General features: G+C 42.5%; 1 protein-coding gene across 7 annotated transcripts in view; it reads right to left on the bottom strand.

Moving 5' to 3' along the window:
• The window catches only part of NCOA2 (nuclear receptor coactivator 2), a 257,843-nt gene that overhangs the window by 233,384 nt on the left and 253 nt on the right, over positions 1-24,206 (bottom strand). For 2 of the 7 annotated variants that reach the window (XM_019726156.3, XM_019726165.3), the window contains exon 1: positions 23,572-23,874. The gene's annotated coding sequence lies outside the window, so the exon portion shown is untranslated. Of the gene's footprint in view, positions 1-23,073; positions 23,143-23,205; positions 23,338-23,571; positions 23,875-23,907; positions 24,017-24,206 lie in introns of those variants that run through there. The other 5 variants (XM_088799376.1, XM_019726127.3, XM_088799375.1 and 2 more) reach the window with 4 other exon arrangements.

Below are 24,206 nucleotides of genomic sequence, written 5' to 3'. Positions count from 1 at the left end.
ACTTTTACATAGGTTTGAACTTTTCCATAATAACTTTTTTACTGTAAAAGACTTTTAGCCAATACCAAACAAATTAATTTCAAGAATTTCAGCAAGCTACACAGGAAGACAGCACGGAGTATTTCAACGCACTTTACTTTAACTACCATGGGATCCTGAATCCTAATCTGAACTCAAGTTCCCATTATTTCGAACTGCTCATTTGTTAAACAGAAGATAGTAGTGCTAATCTATCTCACTGAAAATACAGTAGGACTCTGTGATAAGTTATTATAGAGAACGCTACAAAGGTACAACGCTAAAGTATATAAACACTAACACCAATCATGGAAAAGTATGTTCGTATTTTCTTTTCTAGCCTAGTAGGTGAAACGGGGTTGTTATTGCAACACCATACAATTTCCAAATGTAAAATAATATTTCTTATGTTACTCAAGCTTATAGAGGTGATGACAGAAATGTAAAACTGAAGCTAAGATAATAAAATATGTGGTATAGGGATCAAAGCTAGATGATTTTAAAATATAACACATTTTACTTGACATTTCCCAAGAACCTCTGAAGCCCTCATTTAGAGTCAACAGTTGGTCCAGATGACGTACAATTTAAGATCTCATGGCCATATTTAGACGCACCCATAACCACAATAAATAATATCTGTACCAGCATTTTACAATGTAACAAAAAGGTTATAAAGCATTTAAAGCAAGTATTTTCACATTTACTCTTCACAAAATCATGTGAGTTAGGTGAACTAATGATAATATTATTAAAAGCTAAGAATCTGCGTATGCCTCCAACTCACAGGTAGAGGAGCCAAAACTAATCCCAAAACATCTACACCCAAATTCCTTTCACTTTCTAGTATCCCAAGCTGCAACTGCTGAAGGGGTTCATAATTGAAGATATAAAACCTAAACACAGGGAAAAAATTAGAACATAAGAAAAGCTACCAGTAGCCAAATGTGTGAGGTGGGTTATAAGTACTGGTGAAGATCAGGCAGGAGAAAACCATCGACAGGCCAAGGCTGTTGGAAAAGCTCTCCTAGAAGAGTGAATGGCACGTTAGCCAGGAGAAGCACAGAGGTGGCTTTCTATTTCTGTAGAACACTTTCATAATCAAGAAAACTTGTCAAATGTTTAATTGGACTTTACTAATAAATTTATTGGCTAGAATAAAGGATTATAAAAGCATATTTTGTGACTCTTACATTTAAAATACTATTTTGCACAGCAAAGGAAAATATCAACAAAATGAAAAGGCATCCTACAGAATGGGAAAAAATATTTCCAAATCATATATCTGATAAGGGGTCAATATTGAAAATATATAAATATACACAACCAACTCAATAGCGAAACACCCCAAACAATCCAATTTAAAAATGGGCAGAACTGAATAGACATTTTTCCAAAGACTACAAATAATCAACATGAAAAGGTGTTCAACATCACTAATAATCAGGGAAATGCAAGTCAAAAGGTTTGGAAAGACCTTTTTCCAAAAAGGGCAGACAGACGGCCAACAGGCATTTGAAAAGATGCTCAACTAATAATCAGGGAAATGCAAATCAAAACCACAGTGAGCTATCACCTCACACCTCATCAAAATGACAAGAGATTATAAGTGTTGGCGAGAATGTGGAGAAAAGGGACCCTCTATACACTGCTGGTGGGACTGTAAATTGGTGCAGCCACTATGGAAAACAGTATGGAGGTTCCTCAAAAAAATAAAAATAGAACTGCCAAATGATCCATCAATTTCAAAGGAAATCACTATCTTGAAGAGATACTTGCCCCCTCCCTGCATTATTCACTGCATTATTCACAATAGTCAAGACATGAAAACAACCTAAGGACCCATGTACAGATAAAGGGATAAGGAAAATGTAATGTATATGTACAATGGAATATTATTCACCCATAAAAAGGAAGGAAATCCTGCCATTTGCTACAACACGGATGGACCTTGAGGGCACTATGCTAAGTGAAATGAGTAGGATAGAGAAAGACAAATACCATTTGATCTCACTTCTATGTAGAATTAAAAACAAAATGAATTCATTGAAATAGAGAACAGATTGGTAGTTGCGTGGGTGGGGAGAGATGGAGGGAATGGGTAAAGGTGATCAAAAGATACGAACTTCCGGTTAGATAAATAAGTTCTGGGGATGTCATGTACAGCATGGCGACTGTAGTTACTAACACCATATTGTGTATTTGCAAGTTGTTAAGAGAGTAAATCTGAAAAAGTTCTCATCACAAGAAAAAAATGTATACCTATGTGATGATGGATGTTGACTTGACTGTACTTATTCTGATGATCATTTCACAATACATACATATATCAAACCATTATGTTGTACATCTTAAACTAATACAATGTTATGTGTCAATTAATCTCGATAAAACTAGGAAAAAAAATTAGCACATACTTTATTTTGTTTCAACCAGGAAGAAAAGGAACAAAGCGGTCTTGGTCCCGGTGTGATGAAATCATGGAAGACCAGGAGACAGTCATGATGGGAAAGCTTGAGTACTTGCTGCTCCAGGCCCACCAGCAGCAACTAGAATAGATGCAGCTATTGTTGCTGCATTGTTAGATGTTGTTGGAAATTTGTGCTCGGAAATTCCAGAAGATGAACCACGGAGGGAAGTTAGCACATACATTATCCATTCTGAATAGAAATTACAGCTTATTTGTGAAAATCAGTCTGATCCAAGTCAGAGAATGGATGTATTTCTTTTCCAACATACCAAGGTAGCAAACTAGTACGTACCAATTGGGAAATTACTAAATGATATCACGTGCTCCAGAAAGGTTACTACAACTGATAGGGAAGAGCACTTTGTTCCCCAGAGATTCATCTTCTCACCCTGATTCACTGTAGGATCCGCTGTGTTAATAATAACGCTTTGCAATTTTATATCCCTTTTCCTGCTAAAAGCTCAAATACGTATGAGCTGATATGGCACATCACAAACTACACAGATGGCACTCCACAGTTTCCACAGCTCTCACTGCATAGCTCATTTAACTTACTAATAAATGTTCCTATTTCCAGATTAAAAACAAATATGAAAAATTAAGGAAAATGATAGAAAGGCAGTGAATTTTCATATCCAATTCAGTGACACCTATCTGAAAGGGTAAAGCCTAGTAGAGCACGCAGAGCATGACAAGTTCCTTCGGATGCTTCCAGAGAAGTCCAGCCAAGCCACCAGGCTGCTGGGAGATGAGAGAGGGCTAGGCAGTGACATTAATCAAGTTAATTCATATATGGGGACCCACAAAATGAATGCAGGCCACCCCAGTGTCCTGGCCCATGTCACAAATGTAAACCTAAGTGAGCCTGTACTTAGCAGAAACAGCTGTCAAGGAAACCTAACGGACACTCGTCACAATCCCCACGTCAGCTTTAGCCAGCTCACCTTGCCCTGGAAAACAGGACCCGCTGGCCTTACAAGGAAATGCCCGACCTGCCAGCCCATCACACCTCACCCCACGTTGCGTCTTCTGATGCTCTATGAACTTGCATTTGCCTGACGCGCCTCGGGAGGAACGCTCCGCTGCCTGCCAGGCAAGGTCCTCCCCCAACACATGGACTGTTTGCCCTTGGATGAAGGACATCAAACTTGTTACTAAAGTGTTTCAGTTTGTCATTTGATAAGTTTAGACTATTTGCTGTGTGAATGTGCAACCATCAGACCTAAAAGGAAAAATTCTCACCAAAGGGGAGGCCAACCTGGAATGACCATCTTCTGTTTTAATCCCTTGACCTGTAATTGCTCACTGAAGGTGGACACATGGTCAGAAGCTTGACTAGAAACAGAGTAATGATATCGGTCTAAAGTACAACAGTGTTCCTGGGATTCATGAATCATACTTAAATTGGACTCCTTTAGAAACCAAGTATTTTAAATGTTATATCTAAGAATACATAGAGGTAGACTACAATCATCCTAGCAATTTCCGTAATGCGATTCACAAATGCTTTGCTCAGTACTAGTCAGAGAAGGCATTTAGTTTTTTGAAGTTCATGAGCAGAGCTTGTAGGTGTTCTTTACCTGTAACTATCTCATCTCTCCATGGGCATCGGGAAGCTCTCCACTAGGGAATTTAGCTACATAAAGTTTTCCATCGTCTGGGGGTAAATCAGTGTCCTCCATTTGTGCAGTAACTCTGGGCAAACACAACTGAATACCGGCCTCCTCCAGTATGATTTGTGAAATGTGCATTTATCTATGAAACAGGCCACATCTTGGGAAATTCACAGAATCAACTTATCCCTATGGAAAACAGAACTCTTACTAATGATCAGATTTAATTAAACTGTACAATGACGACCACTGAGGTGGAGAACAGCTAAAGAGACTTGCTTTCCTTGGTGATTCAAGTGGTTTTGTAGCATCTACTTACAGGATTATATTCAAGCTCCAAGAAAAACAAATACATGATTTTGGTGAATTATGTCCAACCATTCTTAACAAGAGCTTCATTTTTTTTCAAAATAATTATTGCATATTAAGCCACATTCTGAATTAGTCAAAAAAAAACATTCGCGTCTTATGCAGTAATTTTTTCAAAAGAAAAGGGATTTTAAATTGTAATCAAAACCAGGCCCCATTAGATAGTTCTCTGAAAAATCTACGTACAATCTCTTTGTAGAGAACACCACTGTGTCCACTTCTAAGGCCAACACTTAGATATCAAACAAACATTCAGTCTCCCAGGTTAATGAAATGTGAATTTTACGTACTTTTCTCTCCTGGTATTTTCAATATGATAATTAAAATGTTCTGTAGGGGTGGCCGGATAAAGCTCAGTTGGTTACAGCGTGGTGCTAATAAAATGTTCTGTCACCTGAGTAGTTTTTAAAATACCCCCCAAAAGGTTTCTAAAACATAATACGCTTTTGCTTTATTGTTTAAATCACCCTCCTCTCAATCTTCTGCAGAAAACAGCATCATCAGCTTTGCCTTCCACTTCAATGGAAACTCATGGATGTAGCAAGGTAAACCAAATGGTACCTCAAAGAAGCTGTCGTCCCTCCCACCCCACCCATTGCAAACCACTGAATTAGACCTACTAGGTGCTACAATGCTATGTGCTTATAATAATATTCAGTCATCAGAGTAATAGGACATTTACTCTAAAGAGTTGATCATTACGAGACAGTTGAGAATGTATCCTTACAGACGCTATCACAGAGAGCGTGCGTGACCCTTTGCATTCCTGGCACATTTAAGGAAACTGGGGCACAAGGTCACACTTGTTCAAGTGATGGCGGCAGACCACAATCCAGGCCCTGCGGCTCCTAAGTGCTGCTCCGAACTGACTTCACAGAATTAAAAAACAAATTAAAAAACCTCCTGCACTCAAGGAACTCCACTGTTTGCTGGTGGGTTCTAGTAACATCTTCCAACAGAACAGTCCACAACTGTTAATAGATTCTCTACGATTTTACAACCTTTCTGCCCCTCAGTGACATCATCTCGCAAAAGAGTAGGAAGAAAAAAAAACTCATGACAAGATCTTAAAAGAGTTTCCTTTCATTTGATCCTGAAAATGGAAATGCCTTTTCCACAGGCCAATCTGTGGCTGGTGGGATATAAAATGTCATTCGTTGCTTCAGTGTGTGGTTTTCTTATCTTTCTGCTCCTGAAAAACTTCTTAATATGGAAGAGTGCGCTCAAACACTGCAGGCAGAAAGACGATGGGTAGTCTTGCCTGGGAACCTCCCCACTCGCTGAGTGTCCCTATCCCTGTCCTCCTTCTCAGGTGAGTGGCACTCCTAGTGGAAAGGAGGGTTCCATGCCCCCACCTCTCTCAGGACTGAGACCAGGGGACCTCCAAGCCTAGCTCCCTACCACATCTGTCAGTCACTTGAAGAGTCTTTAAAAAAGCAGAGATCCACCCATACTTTTCTAAACCTCAGCGAGATTGTGGACTTTCCGTTTTGATAAGCAAGGTAGACAATTTATGCCCTCTGAAATTTGGACTACAAACTTAGAATAAAAAGTCTATCATCCATGCTCCCAGCACATGAACAGCAGCATCGTTTTTAGCAAAAAGCTGCCTTATCTATGAAATGATCTGCTGAAGCAGCACCATTCTGGTACTTTCCGAGGGGACTGTGTTAATTATTACCCACATCAGGAGTGGCTTTCGGGGCTAATTCCCCAGAAACGTTTCTGGTAAAACAAACAGTCCAAAATATATGTTGTGATCATTTAAATCAAGAGTTCTACACAGTAAACACAGGAATAGTTACGACAAATAGAAAGAAGCCACATTTTCCTCTATTTGGGGGGAAAAAATGATAATTCTAGAATTTAAAGAAAGATTTTAGAAAGATGGACTAATGCCCTGGAATCCTCCTTAGTGATAAACAGATCCTTTACCGGAAGATTTCTTTAAAATCTAATTTATTCTGCTTCATCAATAATAAAACCTATTTGATCCTCTCCACCTGTGAGGCAAATAAGTATTATTATCCCCATTCAACAAAAATGGAAATTGGGCTTGAAAAACATTAAATCTCCTGTTAAAAGTGACAGGTACACCCACAGGCAATACACGCTTAACATTATGAAACTTACTTTGAAATCATACAAAGTTTCCCTGATTTAAAAAAAACAAAAAAAAACAGGTATACATTTTTACCAGAAAGTTCTTCTAACTAAAATCCCATTAGCTATAGTTTAAGAATATCGGCTTTTGTGGGACTAAAGAACGGCTGGTCATTACACCTCATACGTAGGAACCTCATGTATCTCAGAAATAATTAATCCTCCTTCCTCTTCTCTTCTTTTAAAGGAAAGGACAGTAACACTTCGACTTTCTACAGCTTAGCCTGTGACAGATGACGGTTGACCACAACCTCCCAGGCCACGCGCTCGTCTTCTGACTCGACTTTTAACATTCCTCCCAAGGAAAGCTGGGGTCCATGTCCCAGATCTATGCTCTGAATCTGGATATGGGAGGCTTGTGACTAAGGCATGAGTGACCCCATGTGACTTCCACGGTTAAATCATAAAAGAAGGCACCGCTTCCTTGGGAACGCTCCCTCACTGAACGCCATCGCCGCGCTGTGAGGAAGCCCGAGCAGGTACACAGAGGCCATATGTAGGGATTCTTGCCTGTCACTCCGCCCAGGTCCCAGCCAACAGCCCACACCAGAAGCCGGCCACGTAAGAGAGCAAAGCAAGCCTCGAGCTGGTTCCAGGGCTGAGCGGTTGACTCGGTCCAGGCTTTGAGCTTCCCAGCTGAGATGCCAGACTCATGGAGCAGATAAGCTGTGTCCATCAAGACACACGTGTCACACATTTTCCAATCGTGACTCACATTTGTGAGCTCACTGCTACCAAGTTTCGGATGGTATATTTTGCAGCAGTAAACAGAACTCCCTAATCCAGAACACAAGCAAGAAATGAAAAGGAGACAAGGAATAAAAGGTTCTTTCTGAACATTTCAAAACAAATATCCCAAATTCTGTGCCCTAAAAATCACTAGCTTTACAGAAATGAGGCTCTCAGATTCTCAAATAAATCTCATGAAAAGTGAATATAAGAGGAAATACAAACATACTATATTTTCTATCTTCATCCTATGCACATGTCTCTAGAATGCCTTTTCTCTTCTGACAAAATCTCAATTAGCCTTTGAGGCTCAAACCAAACACTACAGCAGCTATGAAGCCTTTCCTTACCGCACAAAATTTGTTCCTATAAAGTGTCCGTTTAGCCCTCTGCATAAAATTGTCTATTCTAATGCATATATTGTATTGTCATTACTTGTCTCTTCCTTCCCGAAACAGTGAGACCTTCAAGGATGGGGCCACTTCTTTTTTATTCTTTGTATTCCCAATGTCTGGTAGCTAGGAAGCACTCGTTAAGTTTTTGCTAAATAAACAATACACAAACCTGGTTATCTGGTTTCCAAACCCACAGCAGATAAAGTGCAGAAAATCAGAAAGAAGCAGAAACTTATTACAAATAAAAATACATTTTGTAAACATGCACGCACATACATAAAAAGTATTAATAACACCCAGTGAACAGAGACGGAAACGGCAAGTCCAGCAGTTAGCTAGAGCGCCAGACGAGGGAGTCTACAATTTCTAGTTACTTAGTGGAGAGAGAGACACCAGTATCTTAGAAGATTTCATGGACCTCGTGAATTTTAGCACATTTCAAATCAGTTTAGAAAATAGGGAAATGGTACGCATTTTAACATATTTTCTCTTAAATGACTAATTTTAAAATTTGACATGCTCAAAGAAATACAACCAGAACCAGAAAAATTAGATACACAAGACCTCCTTTTCTGAAGGTGTTGTACAGTTTCATGATAATTATCACTTTTTTAATATTATTTTTGCTGCCCCCGCCAACACCCAACACCTATCTTTAATGTCCCTGTCTTGGTTACATTTCAGAACCCTTAAGTACTTTCCCCCCTGCTGACCCAAAATTGCCCGTATTTGTTAAATAATAAGGCCTGTGGACAGTCCCAAATTTCTTTCCATTCCTGATGCTGCTTATCTATTTACTAAGTATATGATTTCCCAGTTTAAATATTAAAAATAACATTCACATTACTCTTGAGAGGCATATTTGGTCTTGTTTTATTGTGGGGGTGTCTGCGTCTCTGCCCATCCAGTCAGGGTCACAGCAAGATTCATGGCCATTAGCCTAACAGCGTTCCACCTCCACGAGTATTACTTTGAGGAAGAGAAGATAACCTTGGTTTTAGTCTTTCTTTTTTTTTTCCTGAAGCTAAAAGTTTCAAGGTGAGAGTTATTCTGGGATTATTCAAATTCTTGTCTTATTTCTTGTTTTCTTTGAGTGCTAGTATCTTTCCCACCCACAACTCTTACACAGAGGTTTCTAGGTCTATATTAGGAATCTAATTATGCCTTTTCCACTGGGTTAGGTGGGTGAGACTAACCTAGTTGGTGTACACTGCACACCTGTGAGTGATTTTTCACCTTTATGCTCTGAAAGTGAGAATGAGCCCCGGATAACCACTGTGATTCGTGAGGGAAGGCGGGGCTCTACCATACTTTAATAAGGTTCTCAAGTAGGAACGAGAAGTGGAGAGTAAAGAGAAACTGAAGAAGCAGGGAATAATTTGGGAGTAGGAAATTCAGCAGGGAGAACGAATGAAGACACTGCAAAGAAAAAGCAAAACGAAACAGAAACATCCAAATTCAAAGTTAAGGTATAGTCAAGTATTCAAGAAACTCAGCTGCCACAGTCCTAAAAGCCCCAGGAAATTTTTGTCTCTATAACGTTCCTCCAAGGAAGTGTTTGAATAAAAGCTTTCTATTTAGTCATGTGGGCTACAAAATTAATGTCTCGATCTCAACCCTCCTCCCAAAACAGAAATCTACCTTCTTGCAAGAAAAAAACTCCGACGAGTTCTCTGACTATAAATATTCTCTTAGGCAGGTGTTACGTCTGCCTCTGCGTCCCTCACGGCAGTAGGTGTATCTCCTTACCATGGACTTGTAGTAAGTACATCTAGGTCCAGATCTAAAGAGATTTCGGAAGGAGCATGTGCCACAAAAATGTTCTAAGATGCTACTATCTCAAGCAATAAGCTCTCAAAGGTTATACTTTTCTTTAGCCCTAATCAAATTCATTAATATATTGAACAACTTAATTTCCTAACACTTTGGAAGAGAACTGAAGTCCCAACACTGAAAAGACTGGTTGCACAACAATGTGAATACACTTAACATTACTGAACTATACACTTAACAACTAGGACTGTAAATTTTATATGGATTTTACCACAACTAAAATTTTTTTAATTAAAAACAATAAGCTTAAAAAAAGTCAATGTCTAAAAAGAAAACAAAACAAAGAACAAACAAAAATTAGGGCACTGTTTCATATTAAAAGACCTACAGAAGCAAATACAATGAGTGAACTTGATTAATCCTGGTTTGAAAACCAAAGCTATAACAGACATGTTGGGGACAACTGGGAAAACTGAAAGAGAGGGTTGATATTTGATGATATTAGTTTTCTTAGGTATAACAGTGGTATTGTGTGGGCTCTATAAGATAATAACTTTAAGGCAATGTACTTTATAAATAAATGGTCATCTGTAACTTCCTTTCAAATACTTCATCCTATACACACACACACACACACACACACACACACACACACATATATTCACACACACACACACACACACACACACACACACACACACACGAGGGGAATGCTGGTATTTAGCCACTCATTCTACCACAGTATTGAAGCATCATGGGAGCTAAGAAATAGAGACATATGACACTGCATATCACAAAGCACAACCCTGCTTTTCCACCTGAGTTGTATACTGTTTCAACTACTTAATATATAATTGGTTGGTGACAGAATGTGAGTAAAGGACAGACAGATAAATAGCCTTCTGACTTATTCTGCAAATATAGCAATCCCACAGAATAAGGAATTATTTTTTGAGTAGAAATTTTAGGAGAAGGTTGAGAATATTTTTATAGGTGTTGCCACAAATATATATTAATGTGTGGACCATAATGGCTTTGCTCTTCAGATAGCTGTAGAATTTCATTATTTCATCTATCGAGACATCAGCCCTTCAAGTGACAGTTTCGTTCTTTTTTATCACTTCTTCAAAGGAAGTATTTAAGTGCCTAACCTGGTATACTTTCTTTGTATTTGGCTTTGTTTTATTACCTTTCCAGAACTACTGAATTTCCCCAAGGTTTTCTTCACCTTTTTTCTCCTCTTTCCACTATAAACTGAGATTATTAATCCCTCTTCTCACCATAGTGTCAAAATATTCTGCAGGGGAAAATTTAATAAGTCTGGGTATGAAAAATGTTCAGTTTGACTGAAGCCACAAAGCCAAAAATTTAAGTCTATTGTTTCTGATTTGAAGGTAAGTGGACTTTCTTCTTGTTATATACATTTTTGCAAAATCTGTAATCAGTGTAATAAGCAATTTACTAATCACCTCTGAATATTGTTAGACTCCATTTGTTTAGATTGATTATATACATATCGCTATTAACTGAAATCACTAATATAAACTCCGACATAGAGTTTTATCTCAAAGGATTGCTTCCTAAATTTTAGAATAACATTAGTTTTCTCTAGGCAAATCAAAGAGCATGTGAGCCAACATACATGTTCACCAGAGGCCCAGAAAAACAGACTAACAGGTACAAAGGCTCAGATAAAGAGTAGAAATAGGGAAACGCGGGTTTGTGACAGACCTTATTAGTGTTTGGGAATGTCTTGCGGTAGTGAGTGGGGAATTATTATTATAAAAGGGATTTTTGGGGAAGATCAGTCTATTAATGACCTAGAGTATGGAAGGAGAATTTGTTAAACCACTTCAAAATATAGTTTTAAAATGAAAGCCTTTAAGATGGTCTATGTACCATTTGAGAGGAGGGGGAGTATGAATAAAAAAATATATAAATACATAATTTCCATCCTTACTATGTACCCCAATTTTAGCAAACCAGTAAGAACACAGGTACCATATCCTGCTGTACCTGTTTTAGTCAGACAATAAGCCAATGCATATAATCATTTTAGACATAGTTACAGAACACAATAGACGGACAAATTTTAATGCCAGTGTTTTAGTTTATCGTTCTTCTCCTTGATATTGAACTCCAAAGAATGTATACCAGAAACTCTCATTTGCTTTACTAACATGTCATGCACTCACGCTCCATGTACTTACCTAAACCTCCCCAAAAAAGTCTGTATAAGTGGCCTAATCCACTAAAAGTAACAAGTAGTCTAAGTTGACTACTCAGTTTGATCAAGTTGATAAACTAGTAATAGTACATCCGTAAAAATCTTTCCAGCTGCAAGGGCACGTATGTACCTTCTACACGTATCTTCATCACGTTATAGATTTCCGTCAAGGCTCTTCTTTCCCTCAGTATTTTCCTTCCGCGCAGTCCTAACCTCTGTGCCTACATTCAACACAGCAGCTCCTCTGGAGGCCACCTCCAGTTTCTTACTGCTGCCACTCTCTTTTACCCCATTACACACTCAATGAATCCCTTTCTCGAAGAGTAAACAGCTATGAAGAAATGAGGCAAGCCCAGAAAGACTGGGCTGAAACTGCTCGAGACACCTGAACCCACTGGGAAAGTTCTCAAGGAGACCAGAAAAGCGCTGGCAGAGCCTGGAAAACACTGTCACTCGGGGAGAAGGAGGCCCTCACTCCTGAGGCCACGCCAGGCAAAGGCAAGGAGCGCAGTCTCTGAAAAGCACAGCCCCAGAAGCCTGCCCTTGCCTTTCCTGGTCTTTACCTGTTCTTGGGTGGTGTCGTGCCCTCACTCCCACTGAAAAAGGGCAAGGAATCCCCAAATGCTCAGGCTGGTGACACCGTGGGGGTGGAAGGGCTGTGGAGCTGAGAGGCGCCAGGAGGCAGCAGGCCCTCCTCAGCACTGTCCTCTGTTCCAGAACTAATGACGCAGGTCAGAAGGCTCCATCCGGGACTGCCGTGACGGGCACCCCGATGCAGACCACTGGTGACGCAGACGCAGGTGATGACCTCTGCCACCTCCATTCCCTGGGACTCACCCCAGGCTCGCTCTCTCCTGTTTCCTCTCCCTTTCCTTCCCCACCAGAGGGTCAGTGGCGGCCCCAGTGACAGTAACAGTGAGAAGAGTCAGGGAGCAGCTGAGGACCTCTTCTAACGAGAAGCATGGCCCTTGCAGGAGTGCCAGCTCACCTACAGCGTGCAGGTAGGGCCAGGCCAGATGCGCCCAGGTCCCGTCCCTTCCTGCCCAAGCCTCTGCCTGCCTATACCCCAAAATCTGGGTTCCCTCACCTCCTGGCTCTTTTCGCCTTTTCTCAAAGGGAGAATATTTACTATTGCAATGAGGTCATCAATGATCATGGGAATGCTGCCGTTATTATGTGAATGTCCTTTAACCAGAGAAAGATTCATGCTCCAGTTTTATTTCTAATGTCCTTCAATGTCCAGGCATTTTGTTGACTTTTGTCACTGTCAAATGTACCCATCAATGTGTTCAGTTTACAAGAACATCATGTCCTTTTCTTGTGTTATATCTAATAGCTCAAAGCCTTTCATTATTAGTACAATTCTTAATTAATTATACATACCCCTTGCTTAAAATGAAAGGTAGTACAGCAAAAATAAAACAACATCTTTATGTGACTTCCATTTCCTCCACTAGGATCCATTATTTATATTTACTAGTTATTTATAAAAGACCCTGGTTGTGCTAGAATAAAATGACATCTTTGAATAAACATGTTTCTATCATACTTTCATTATAGAAAAGCTTTAAAGAATCAAGATATCAGTACTACTCAAAACATCAACAAGAACACTACACAAAAAATAATTCTCAAAATAGAATTACGGAAACGGAACATACAACAATACACCACCAGGAACTCCACACAGGCAGCCGCTCCTAAGGTTTAGGAATTTGGTCACAATTTTCCCCAATCTCAAATCACCTTAGTATTTCCAACTTACACCGTTCTGACCACTTGACTCTAGTGAACACTTTCAGGATCTCTAACGCTATGGAATCCGTAACAATATCCTTAAGCAGGAGAAATAAAACCCCTAAAAGCGGGGGATGTAACACCCGATCCTATTAGACAACAGAGGCGCAGCACCCCGTCTGCAGGGCGGCAGCGGCCAGCAGGCGACCCGCTTCCAACAAGTCAGCCAATTAGTGCACCGTGGCTGTGTTAAGTGATCTGTTTTCAACCTCACGGCCTCCTTAACAGATAGCCGGCTTCTTCACTGAGTGCTGTTAGCAGAGCAAATCTGTTTGGTAAAGAGGGAAACCGCAGATCATGATCATACGTGAAATACTTCATGAGCCCAACAGACTTCTTCACAATCCTGACTGTGCTCCTTTCACTACCATCCATCTTCCAGCTCCAACTTCCAGGAAAAAACTGAGCAAGTTGGGGCGGAAGCGGTTAAAGGAGGCCGAGGAGAATCTGCAGAAGACTGAGACCCAAATGGAAGCAGTCTCAAGTGATGCCCTCCTTTACCACTCCAGCCTCCCTTCCAGGGAACGAGCGGCGCGGGGCTTCGTCTCCACGCACAGGACGCCCAGCACCAGACCCACGACGACGGGCTGCAGGCACCAGCGAGCAGGTCCGCCCAGCAGACTCGCCTCAGCGCCCCGTCTCCAGAACTATCACAACCAGCTTTTGTCATTTCAAGACATACTGTGACGGAAAAGAAAAATACGATTCTGTTAAATTTGTAGAAATTCATACATTCCTGACACTCGGATTTTTAACAAGGAATTTCTGTATTCCTTATTTAGGAATCTAAAAATATATGAGAAAGAATTTGCCACCTACGCGCCAACAATAACTAGAGGTGATTACCTAATAAACATATTTATGAATAATTCTACTTTTAAAATATATATACCAGCACAGTAAAAATGTATTTAAAAATTTTTTTTATCCATATAGCTATCTAAATTTTCCATTTAGTTTGACTCTAGAGATGCCCAGAAATGACGCAAATATATAGGCTCTGCTAAGATATGCAATTCAATTTTTAAATTTACATTTTGACAAAAACACAAAGCTTTTCATTACCAAACAACAATAGAATTAGACATTTTCGTCTAAATTACTATTAAATATTCTCACAAACCCGCTGTTAACACCCAAGGAAAGGGAAGTCATTTCATGTCTGAATTATGAGCTGATGGTATAAGCAGGGCTCATCTCCTAGAAAAGACAACCCTCATTTAGACGGGCACTTCAATGGGCAGAGATCAGTCAGCACGACAGGAGCTTCCAGAACTCACTCACACTCTGCATGTTAAGCTTTGGAGATGTGGGATCACATTTCATACAGACACTAAATGAACAGAAAATACCACGCATTACATTTTCATCTGTGACAACTAGTCTTCCGTCCTCAGCAGCTGGAACCCTAAATGCAGTGCATGCTGACCCCCATATGTGCCTAAGGTGAAAGGGTTCCCTGGAAGCCCTCCTCACTCCCTCCAAACAACTGAGCAGACAGAAGAATTCCACAAATAGCAGAGCAGAAATCAGATGACTGCATGTATTATCAGCCTTCTTTGGGGACTACAATATCTCAACACTGCGTCATCCATGCTACATGGATTGCAAAAAACAAAAAAAAAAACCACACAAAAAAACTGCAAAGCGTGCACCACATGATCGGCCACCTAATTCTTAAACATACTAGAATTAAATATATTTTCAAGAAATAAGAAGCCAAATATCTGTATCAGTGTTTCATCCTTTCTAAACCTATATCCCCCAGAGAGCCCTCTCAATTTATTTTCTTCCTATCCTCCACAATCAAGTTTTCTTGAACTTATTTTCTGAGCTTTTTATTGTAAGAAACAATAGGCAACCTGAATAGGATTTTTCAAAATACTCTCCTACCCATTTTCCCTTTCCTAGTGGAGAGTTACTGTGTTATCTCAACAAAGTACTGGATAAGACAAATCCACACTACGCTGGAAGGAAGTGCAGCCTACCAGCTAGCAAGAACAGAAGTTCCGGGGGGCAGGGCTAAGGTGCGATGTTTGCCTGGGTTCAAACTCCTCTCCAGGAGTCTGGCTATGTGACCTTTGGCAAGTTATCTGACAGCTCTATGCCTCCACTTCCTGAACGATAAAAGAGGAATGATATTATCATATCACCGCATTACAGTGGAAACCTACAAAAGTATACAATAAGAGCATCTTAATCCTACACCAGGTTCTTAGTAAGCACTCAATAAACATTATTCGTTTTTACATCTATTACAGTTCTTATTCTGTGAAAATTAAGACAAAAAAGAACCCTGCAATTTAAGAATTGTTACACACTGGGCTTTTTTAGTGCAGATGGCAAGGTAATTAACATCTGTCCAGGTTTAGGCCTGCCTTGAGGCAAGGGTTTGGGAGATACCTGCTGACATCATTTGCAGGACTGGACCCATTCAAATCTATTCGTCCTTTTTTATGGACTAAATGAGATGGAGAGTCTTATAAACGCCTGCAAACACTTGCTTATCAGATTCCTTAAAGGAATACATTCTCAGACTCACCATTCCCTCTGACATTTATGATTTCTTTCCCTACTCACTGGTCAAAGTTAATTTTCCCCCAAAGTTTTGCCCATAGGCACAAAGACTTAATACTCTTTAAGCTTCATCTTCTGGAAATGGGGGGTAACCTCTATTTTACAGGGTTGTGGCAAAAATGAAAGATTGGAACACATCTCAAAAAGCCTATACAGTTCCAACCTATCCATGGGGGATATACCCTAAGAACCCCCCGTGGATGTCTGAAACATGGAGAGTAACAAACCCTGCATATACTGTTTTTTCCTGTATATATGTACCTATGACAGTTTAATTTATAAATTATGCAATTTCACAGACAGAAGATTCATTCTTCCATAGATCTTAGCAACCGCAGCATACGATTTATTTTTCTTTTCTTATTAAGTAGAGAACTTTCACCTTTTCACTTGAAGGAAGTATCTGATGGCTTCTCTTTGGCATATCCAAATTGCCAGCATCACTACTCTTGCTATTTGGGGCCCACTCTTAAGTAAAATAAGGGTTACTTGAACATAAGCCCTAACATGCCACTAGACTCAATCTAATAACCTAAATGGCAACTAAGTGACTGACCAGCAATGTAGACACTGGACCAAGGGATCAGTCATGTCTCAGGTGGGACGGAATGGGACAGTGTGGGATGGCATGAGATTTCATCATGCTACTCAGGCACGCAATTTAAAACTTTTAAATTGTTTCTTTCTGGAATTTTCCATTTAATATTTTCAGACTGTACTTGACTGTGGGCAACTGAAACTGCAGAAAACAAAATTGTGAGTAAGTGGGAACTACTACAGCAGGTTGCTGACCCTCAGTGATAGTTGCTATTATCATTGATGTTATCGTTGCTACTCTCCCAATATAGGCATTTTAGTCAAAAATGTTACATCTAGAAAAACGGACAACCATCACAGAACACCTGTGAAAGGCTGTGCAAGGGAGTTTCCCATCCTTTACAAACTTAGGGTAGTAAAGCTCAGACTGTGCCAGCCTTGAAGCAGCGACAATGCAGATAATCCATAGAAATGGGAGGTCCCTGACATACTGCGCTGTCACCTTCAACCAACTAAAGACTGCCATCCTGACCACATATGACATAATCTCAGAGGAAATAAAAAACGAATTATACATGTTCATACTTTTATTAAAAGAAATCTATGTACTCATAAGCTAATCAGTCAAGAGGGCATTTAACAACCTTTTTACTATAAACATTATAATCCTACCTTCAGGGGAAAAAACCCAAACCCAAATCAGAGCAGAATTTTCTGACATTATGTAATTAAAATTATACACACACAAAAAGGGAACAAATCTTTAGCATTAAAGCAAACTAAAATTAAGGCAAACATGTCCCTTTCCACGTTCTGCCCCACCAAAACATGTCACCCACTCTACGTTCCCCTTTAATCACCAGCCTTGTAATGGTCTGTACTATCTGGGGACCCTGAGAAAAAAGAAAGCTATTAAGAACTCCTGGTGGTAACTGGGCTCGAATTTTAGAAAACAGACCCTAGCAGCCATTTCTAAACAGGGGCCTCTCACACAAGCCACACTTCAGGGCTGCCTGCCTGCACTGTGTTCCTGCCATCTGAGCCAGCCCTTATAAAGGAGTTCCTGAAACTGTATTTCAACCAATAGGACTGAGGCTTTCCCCATCCAATGGGAGCTACACAGCTAAAGCCCTTCACCAACCAACCAGAGAAGCTTCATTTTAACCAATCAGCACAGTGCTTTTTAGACCAATCAAACTGTGACGATTTCGAGCCCTCATTTGCATGAGTATGCACAATCAGGGAGAGGGGGCAAGGACTTCTCTCCATGTAAGTCAGCTCCCCTCTGACTAAGAGTCCACTTTCCCTTTCTCCCAAAGACAGACGACTGCATTTTCCTGGCTGGAGCTGAAGTCTCGCCAAAGCAGAGCAGGCCTGCACAGAGCAGAGCAGGGCGGCCTCACAGCCATGCTGCTTCATAATTGAACTGGGACACTATTGAGCTGTTCCACAGCAGTGTTCAGTCGTGCTGTATCACAATTGAGCTGTCTGCACTGAATGAAGTTTCCTTCTTCACTGCACCTCAAACTGGGGATTCCTGTTGGTGTTGAATTGCCACCACCACTGGTTGACATAAACTGCCAATGCTGGGACACTCAAATGCTCATTAAATAACAGAACAAATGAATGAAACAATGCTTAGATGAGGTAAGCATGCAAAGACAAGATCTAAAAAGCCCAAAATGAGGATTAAGTTGGCCATCAGGAACTCCTAACAGTTCATGATTGGCTGCCTACACGGCATAAATTCTGCCAGAATTAAACTGCTAATTTCAATTTTCCATGTATCTGTCAATTGATACCCAAAGTAAAAATTATTTTTTCTTTCAGAACCTTTAACTAGCTGCTAATAATATCTACCTAAAGATACCTCCCCTCCTTTTCTTATTTAAAATTAACATTCTGTGTCCAAAAGCCTCAAAAGCAGCTAAGTAAAATACCGCCATAGGTCCCCTGCTTATTTAATTCTTCTCTAGAAATTCCCAACTAGGGAACCATCTGAAAAATGTCTTAGAATCAGTGTTTCCACAATTGCATTACATCATCACAGCCACAGGAAGCCACAAATGTGGTCACTGATGAACATTTAAAACATAAAATCCTTGCCCTAAAAACCAAGAGTATTATGATCTAGCTGCAGGCCAGAGTCTCTTAATTTCGGTTACCTTCATTGTACAAATTTACCTTTAAGAGACCCACTCCTTTTCATAATCAGTTTTGCCTCAGTTTTTACAAAAGCTAGGAAAACTACACCAGCTTCTAAAATATCCACAAAAGTCACATTCTCACCTCTATTTAGAAATTAGTATCCAGAATCCATAAAGGATGTGTTTTCTTTATGCTGTCTGAATTGAGGGTCAGTAACACTAAAATTGTGTTTTATAGCTTTTCCAGACATTACTTTTAATAGACTTTAAAGAGTAACAGGACATAACATTCCTTCTACACTTTGCAATTCATAAACCCTTCTACAAGCCTTTAAAACAACAGAAGGAAATAAACACATAAACTCTAGGAACATCTTTTTTGTTTAGAAAACAACGCATGGAGGTAAAATTAGCTTGAGATATCAGAGAGTATTAAAAAAAACAGAGTTTTGTTCTGTTTTCCTTTAAATGGCTTTCATTATTGGTATGTAGATATAGTCTATTTCATTAGGGGAAAAGATCCTGATTTGTCAATGATTTTATGATTTACTCCAATAAAAGACCAATACCTTAAAGCAGTTACTTATTTTCTCCTTCCTATTCTCTTAATTTAAAACTGATAGAGCATGTAATAACATAATTACCAAACAAAACTATAAACACAAAATATTGAAAAGTTAGCAATTTCTTAAATAGCAGTTTTGCCATAAAAATAGCTAAGCATTAATTATGCTTTCAAATATAATTTCAACCATGACATAATAGTGGTCAAAATATCAAATAAGGGCAGACCGTGCATTTCAGAAAACTAATCTTCTAGAAAAATTGTTTAAAGAGACCCTTGCCCTACTTTTTATTTTTTGCTACCCAACATCCTAAGGACTACTTAAAAGAATCACTTTTAAACTCAATACAACGCAATTTTTTCTAAGAAATCCAAGCTGCCAACATTATGGGTTACATTTCAACCTGATGTGATTTGAAACAGCTAAGGTACTGAATCCTTAAATATAGGGTGTGTAATGGAAGCACACCCTACTCACAGGTCCTTGATTCTGAGGCTTGGGAAGCTTTAATATGATGTAACTATAGATAAAGCCAACCAAGGAGCATCAATTACCTCTTTACGCACTTTCATACCACAGCCCAAGTCTTCCTCCCATCCTTACATTTTACATTTCCAGTAAAATGCTCCTCTAACACTGAGCAAAAGTCATGTAAATAGTTAACCAATGAAGGGTTAAAATCAGAGCCAACCTATGTAAAAAATATTAAATTCATAATTGGTGAGCTCTTTTCTACCCTCTGCTTCAGTATCCTGACATCTAAAAGTCAAAGAACTCCTCTGTTAAGACTGAAATTCCCAGGAGGAAGAAGGCTCAGATCCAGTCTGAGAGCACACAATGGAATCACAGCTGACGATGCACATCTTTTTCTAGATGTCTCCATATGCTTGAGAGGTTTCTTTTCCCCCCTAGCCAGGCATTAGGGGACTTGCTACTCTGCCACCAAGAACCAGAGAACATCTTCAAAGACTGCTATAGAGAATGGAGTAAAATAATTTGCTGCTCTCAAATACAGAAAAGAGAAAGAAGGGCACATGTCAGAATGGCCATCAGTAACTAAATTAACTAATGATTTGGGGGCGAGGTTTCAATGTTGTCAAATTTTGAATGTTGTTTAATTTATAATACACCCTACTGGCAGCTGCTTGTTTTATCTTCATGGATTTCAGTATTCTATCACTAACATAACACCTCAAAGGCTACAGCAAAATGCAATTAATTTTTGTCTAAATGAATACTCAAAATTACACTGGACTGGAAACTCACATTACAAATTTGAAAATATAACAGGACACATTTGCAGGGTGTGGTACTGTCCCCTAAAACTACAGTCCCCCTCAATTCTTTCTTAGTAATCCAGTATTAATAAAAGATTGAGAAACCAGTATAAATATCATGCACACAAAATTCCTCAAAAAAAAAACCTTCCAAAGATTAGTTAAATATATGGGATACTTATCACAAAATAAGTGGATTCATTCTCAATGTAATATTATTCATTCTTTGAACTCCCAAAGATTCTGCAAATTTCAGTTGGGAAAAGCAGCCTTGCTGCTGTCAGTATGCACTAACCTTACCAACAAAGAACAGGAACACACACACACACACACACACACACACACACACACACACACACAGTGTAGCAGCTGCTGTCTTTAAAAGAGGCTACTCCTGCCCAGCAACCTGTGATCTTTATAGAGAACCAAAGATCTACCTTCCCTATTCTTAAAAGTCAGGAGTTGAGAAAGTCACTAGACTGAACGCAACCAACAGCTTAAAAACCACCAAAGATGTCTCCTAACCTTGCATAAAACCAGAGAAGTGCCCACACACGGTCCAATTCAGCAGTGTTTAACAAAAACCTAAAATAATTTATTTTTAAGAATCTTTTGTGTGGGAGTAATCTGGCAAACTACATTTTACTCAGACTTCTTTTCTGTAGACAAATATTCTTTAATTAGTTTTACTCCTTAAATACCAACGCTTTATGTTTCAAACAGAGATGCTCTGGTTCCTGATTTCATTTTGTTTACTCAAGAAAGAGCAAAAAAAGAAGAAATGCATAACATAAAACCACAACTTTTTTTAAAAATGTGATCCCCATATGCCGAACTTTCAAGTGCACTTTGGGAATTGGCGGTCTAATTAAACAAGGAACCAGTGAAGCCATTACAAACAATACTTTACACTCCCAATAATCAATTGACGTAAGGGTAGTCAGGCTCTGAGTACCCTTGCACATTTCACTGTTCCCACGCCGGAGTAGCTGAGTCAAACCGAGGTAGAGGTAAACAGGTAACTCCTATGACCCTCAGCACGTAAACCGGACGCTGAGGTCCAGAACGCGATCACTACGATATATGCCATTTTAGAAACGGGCCTGGGAGAGTTACTGCCACATCGTAAGTGGCTTTAGACTTCGTCGTGTGTAACATCTCGTATGGTACCAGTGAAATACTGTATTTCGTGCACCTCTACATGGTTCCTTGGGTCAGAGGACCTATAAGTGACACTACCCTACAGATCTAGGAGCCGGTGACTAGGGATGGACCAGAGTGGATAGCTCTTGGCGTCTCCATGACTCCCCCGCCCGCGTGCAACTCTGCTCCAACTGGTCCGGAAGAAACCCCGCCCCCTTCCTTCCTCCAGCCCTCACGATTGGCTTACCCACACCCGGCAGGTCAGCTCCCCGCCTTCGATTGGCTCACTGCTCCATCAGTCACACGCAGTGAGATTCGGGTCGGTGGGAGGGGAAGGCATTGGAGGTGGAGTGGGAGTGGGATTAGAGGACGAGGTGGCGGAGGAGGGTGTTCAAGCTCCGTCCCTGGTTTGGGAAAGTTTCCCCTACCACTGATACACCCAGAGGCGTCAGGCCCAGTCTAGGTCCGAGCTGGTACTAGAGGCTCGGATCCCCGATTCCCGCCCCTCGGTCCCGCAGGCCCCGGAAACCACTAGGGGGAGGGGGAAGAGGGAGGGACCATCTAACCAGGGAGCAACCCACCCCCGATCTCGGAAGAGACGCCTCCGGGACTCCCTGGAGGGGCCGGGAACAGGGAGTTCCAGCACGCAGAGACAACCCTGGCCCCCTCCCCCGGCACCCCCCAGGGGCCCGAGAGAGAAGGGTCCCCGGGCCCGGGGCGTCACCGTCGCCCGCCCGCCCAGAGGAGCCCTCCCGCTTCCCGCCTGGGGCCCTGAGGGCCTGTCCCTCCAGGGGCGGGGAGAAGGGGAAAAGAAAAGGGGGCGCTGGCGAGCCAACCCGGAACCTCCCGGACCGCCTCCCGCCCCCAGCCCCGGCCCCAGGGCGCCTCCGGCACACATGCCCGCACCCAGAAAGTTAAGTCAGGGGCGAGCCCAGCTCGGCGCCGCCGCGGTCCGGCCCCCGGCTCCCCGCCCCCACCGCGGCCCGGCCTGCTCGGCCCCAGCGCCCCGCCCGCCGCAGCTCCTTCCCGTCCGCCCGCGGCGCGCGGTGCCCCTCGCCCCCCGCCCCCGGCGCTGACACGGGCCGGGCTGGGCCGCCGGGCCGCGGCTCCCCTCTGCCCAGCATCTCACCGCGCCGGCCGCCCTGACTACGCGCTTCACCTTCACACACACACCCCAGCACTTCCCGAGTCCTGCCTCCCCTCGCCCGGCTCCCACCCTCCGATGCAGTCGCTCCGCGTTTCCATTAAAGAATGGACCTTCTCAGGATTCACCTTCCCGTGTCTGCCTCGCAGCTCCCAAGGGGGCAGGAGCCTAGATCCTCGCCGACCCCGCACCCGGCTGTGAGGCGGGCGCCGCGCTCCTCCGGCGGGGGCCGCGCCCGCACCCCCGGCCTCCCGGCTCACCTCTCGCCGGCGCCGCGGGCTGCAGCCTCCGCCCGCCTCGCGCTCCGGGACTCGGCTCCCGAGCTCTCGCACAGCGCTGGAGCGCCTCCTTTCTCTCCCAGGGACTCCGCGTCTCCCCGCCGCTTCCCGCCCTCCCCACCCCCCAAGCCCCAACTCCCCAGCTTCGCGGCGCCTCGGGGATGCAACTCCGGTTTTCCGCGCACTCCGGCCGCGGTCCCCGTACACAAAACAGCCCTCTCGCCGGCGCACCGCTCTGCCCGGCTCCGCGCAGGAAGGGCAATCGCGGCGGGGGGTGGAGAGGCGGCGCCCCCCGCCCGCCGCCCGCCTCGCGCCCGCCCTTGAGGCCCCCAGGGAAGGCGCGGTTACCGGCTCGGGTCGGTCACGCCGTCAGGTGCCGGCTGCCGTCGGCGCTGACCTTCGCCGCCGAAGCCGTGGCTGAGGCTGCGGCCGCCATGTTCCCGTGTTAATAACTGCTGCCTGGTTGTTTATTTCAATGGAGATCCTCCCCCAACTCCCTCCTCCTCCTCCTCGTCCTCCTCCTCCTCCTCCTCCGCGTCTCCGCACTTGCGGAGAGAGACACAGACCGCGCGAGCTCGGGAGCAGGGGAGGGGGCTCGGGAGCCAGGCCGTCCCTCCCTCCGCCTCCCAGGCTGTGGCCGCCGCCAAGTCTTGTCACTGGGGAAAGCACGGGGCGGAAACTTGCCTCCCGCGCCCCCGGGGAGGGGGCAAAGGTGGACCGAGGGTTCTCCCGAGAGCAGACCCGGGCCGCGGGGTCCCCACCATCTCCGTCGGCAGTCCTCTGAGAAAGCGACCTAGGGGAGAGGTGAAGAGTGAGGGGAGAGGGGACAAAATGGGTGACTGTGGTAGAGGGAGGGTGACCTAGGGGTGACTGGAAGTGAAGGGAGAGTAAACAGATGACTCCACGGGAGGGCAAAGGGCAGTGCCAAAAAAGAAAGCGAGCGGATGGGACTGGCCGGGGCTACGGAGTGGAGGTGGTGGGAT

This window comes from Rhinolophus sinicus, chromosome 7, assembly GCF_057876585.1.
Source record: "Rhinolophus sinicus isolate RSI-liver-muscle chromosome 7, RSI-T2T, whole genome shotgun sequence".
In the NCBI taxonomy this organism is placed as follows: Eukaryota; Metazoa; Chordata; class Mammalia; order Chiroptera; family Rhinolophidae; genus Rhinolophus; species Rhinolophus sinicus.
This window is presented reverse-complemented; position numbering and strand designations above follow the sequence as displayed.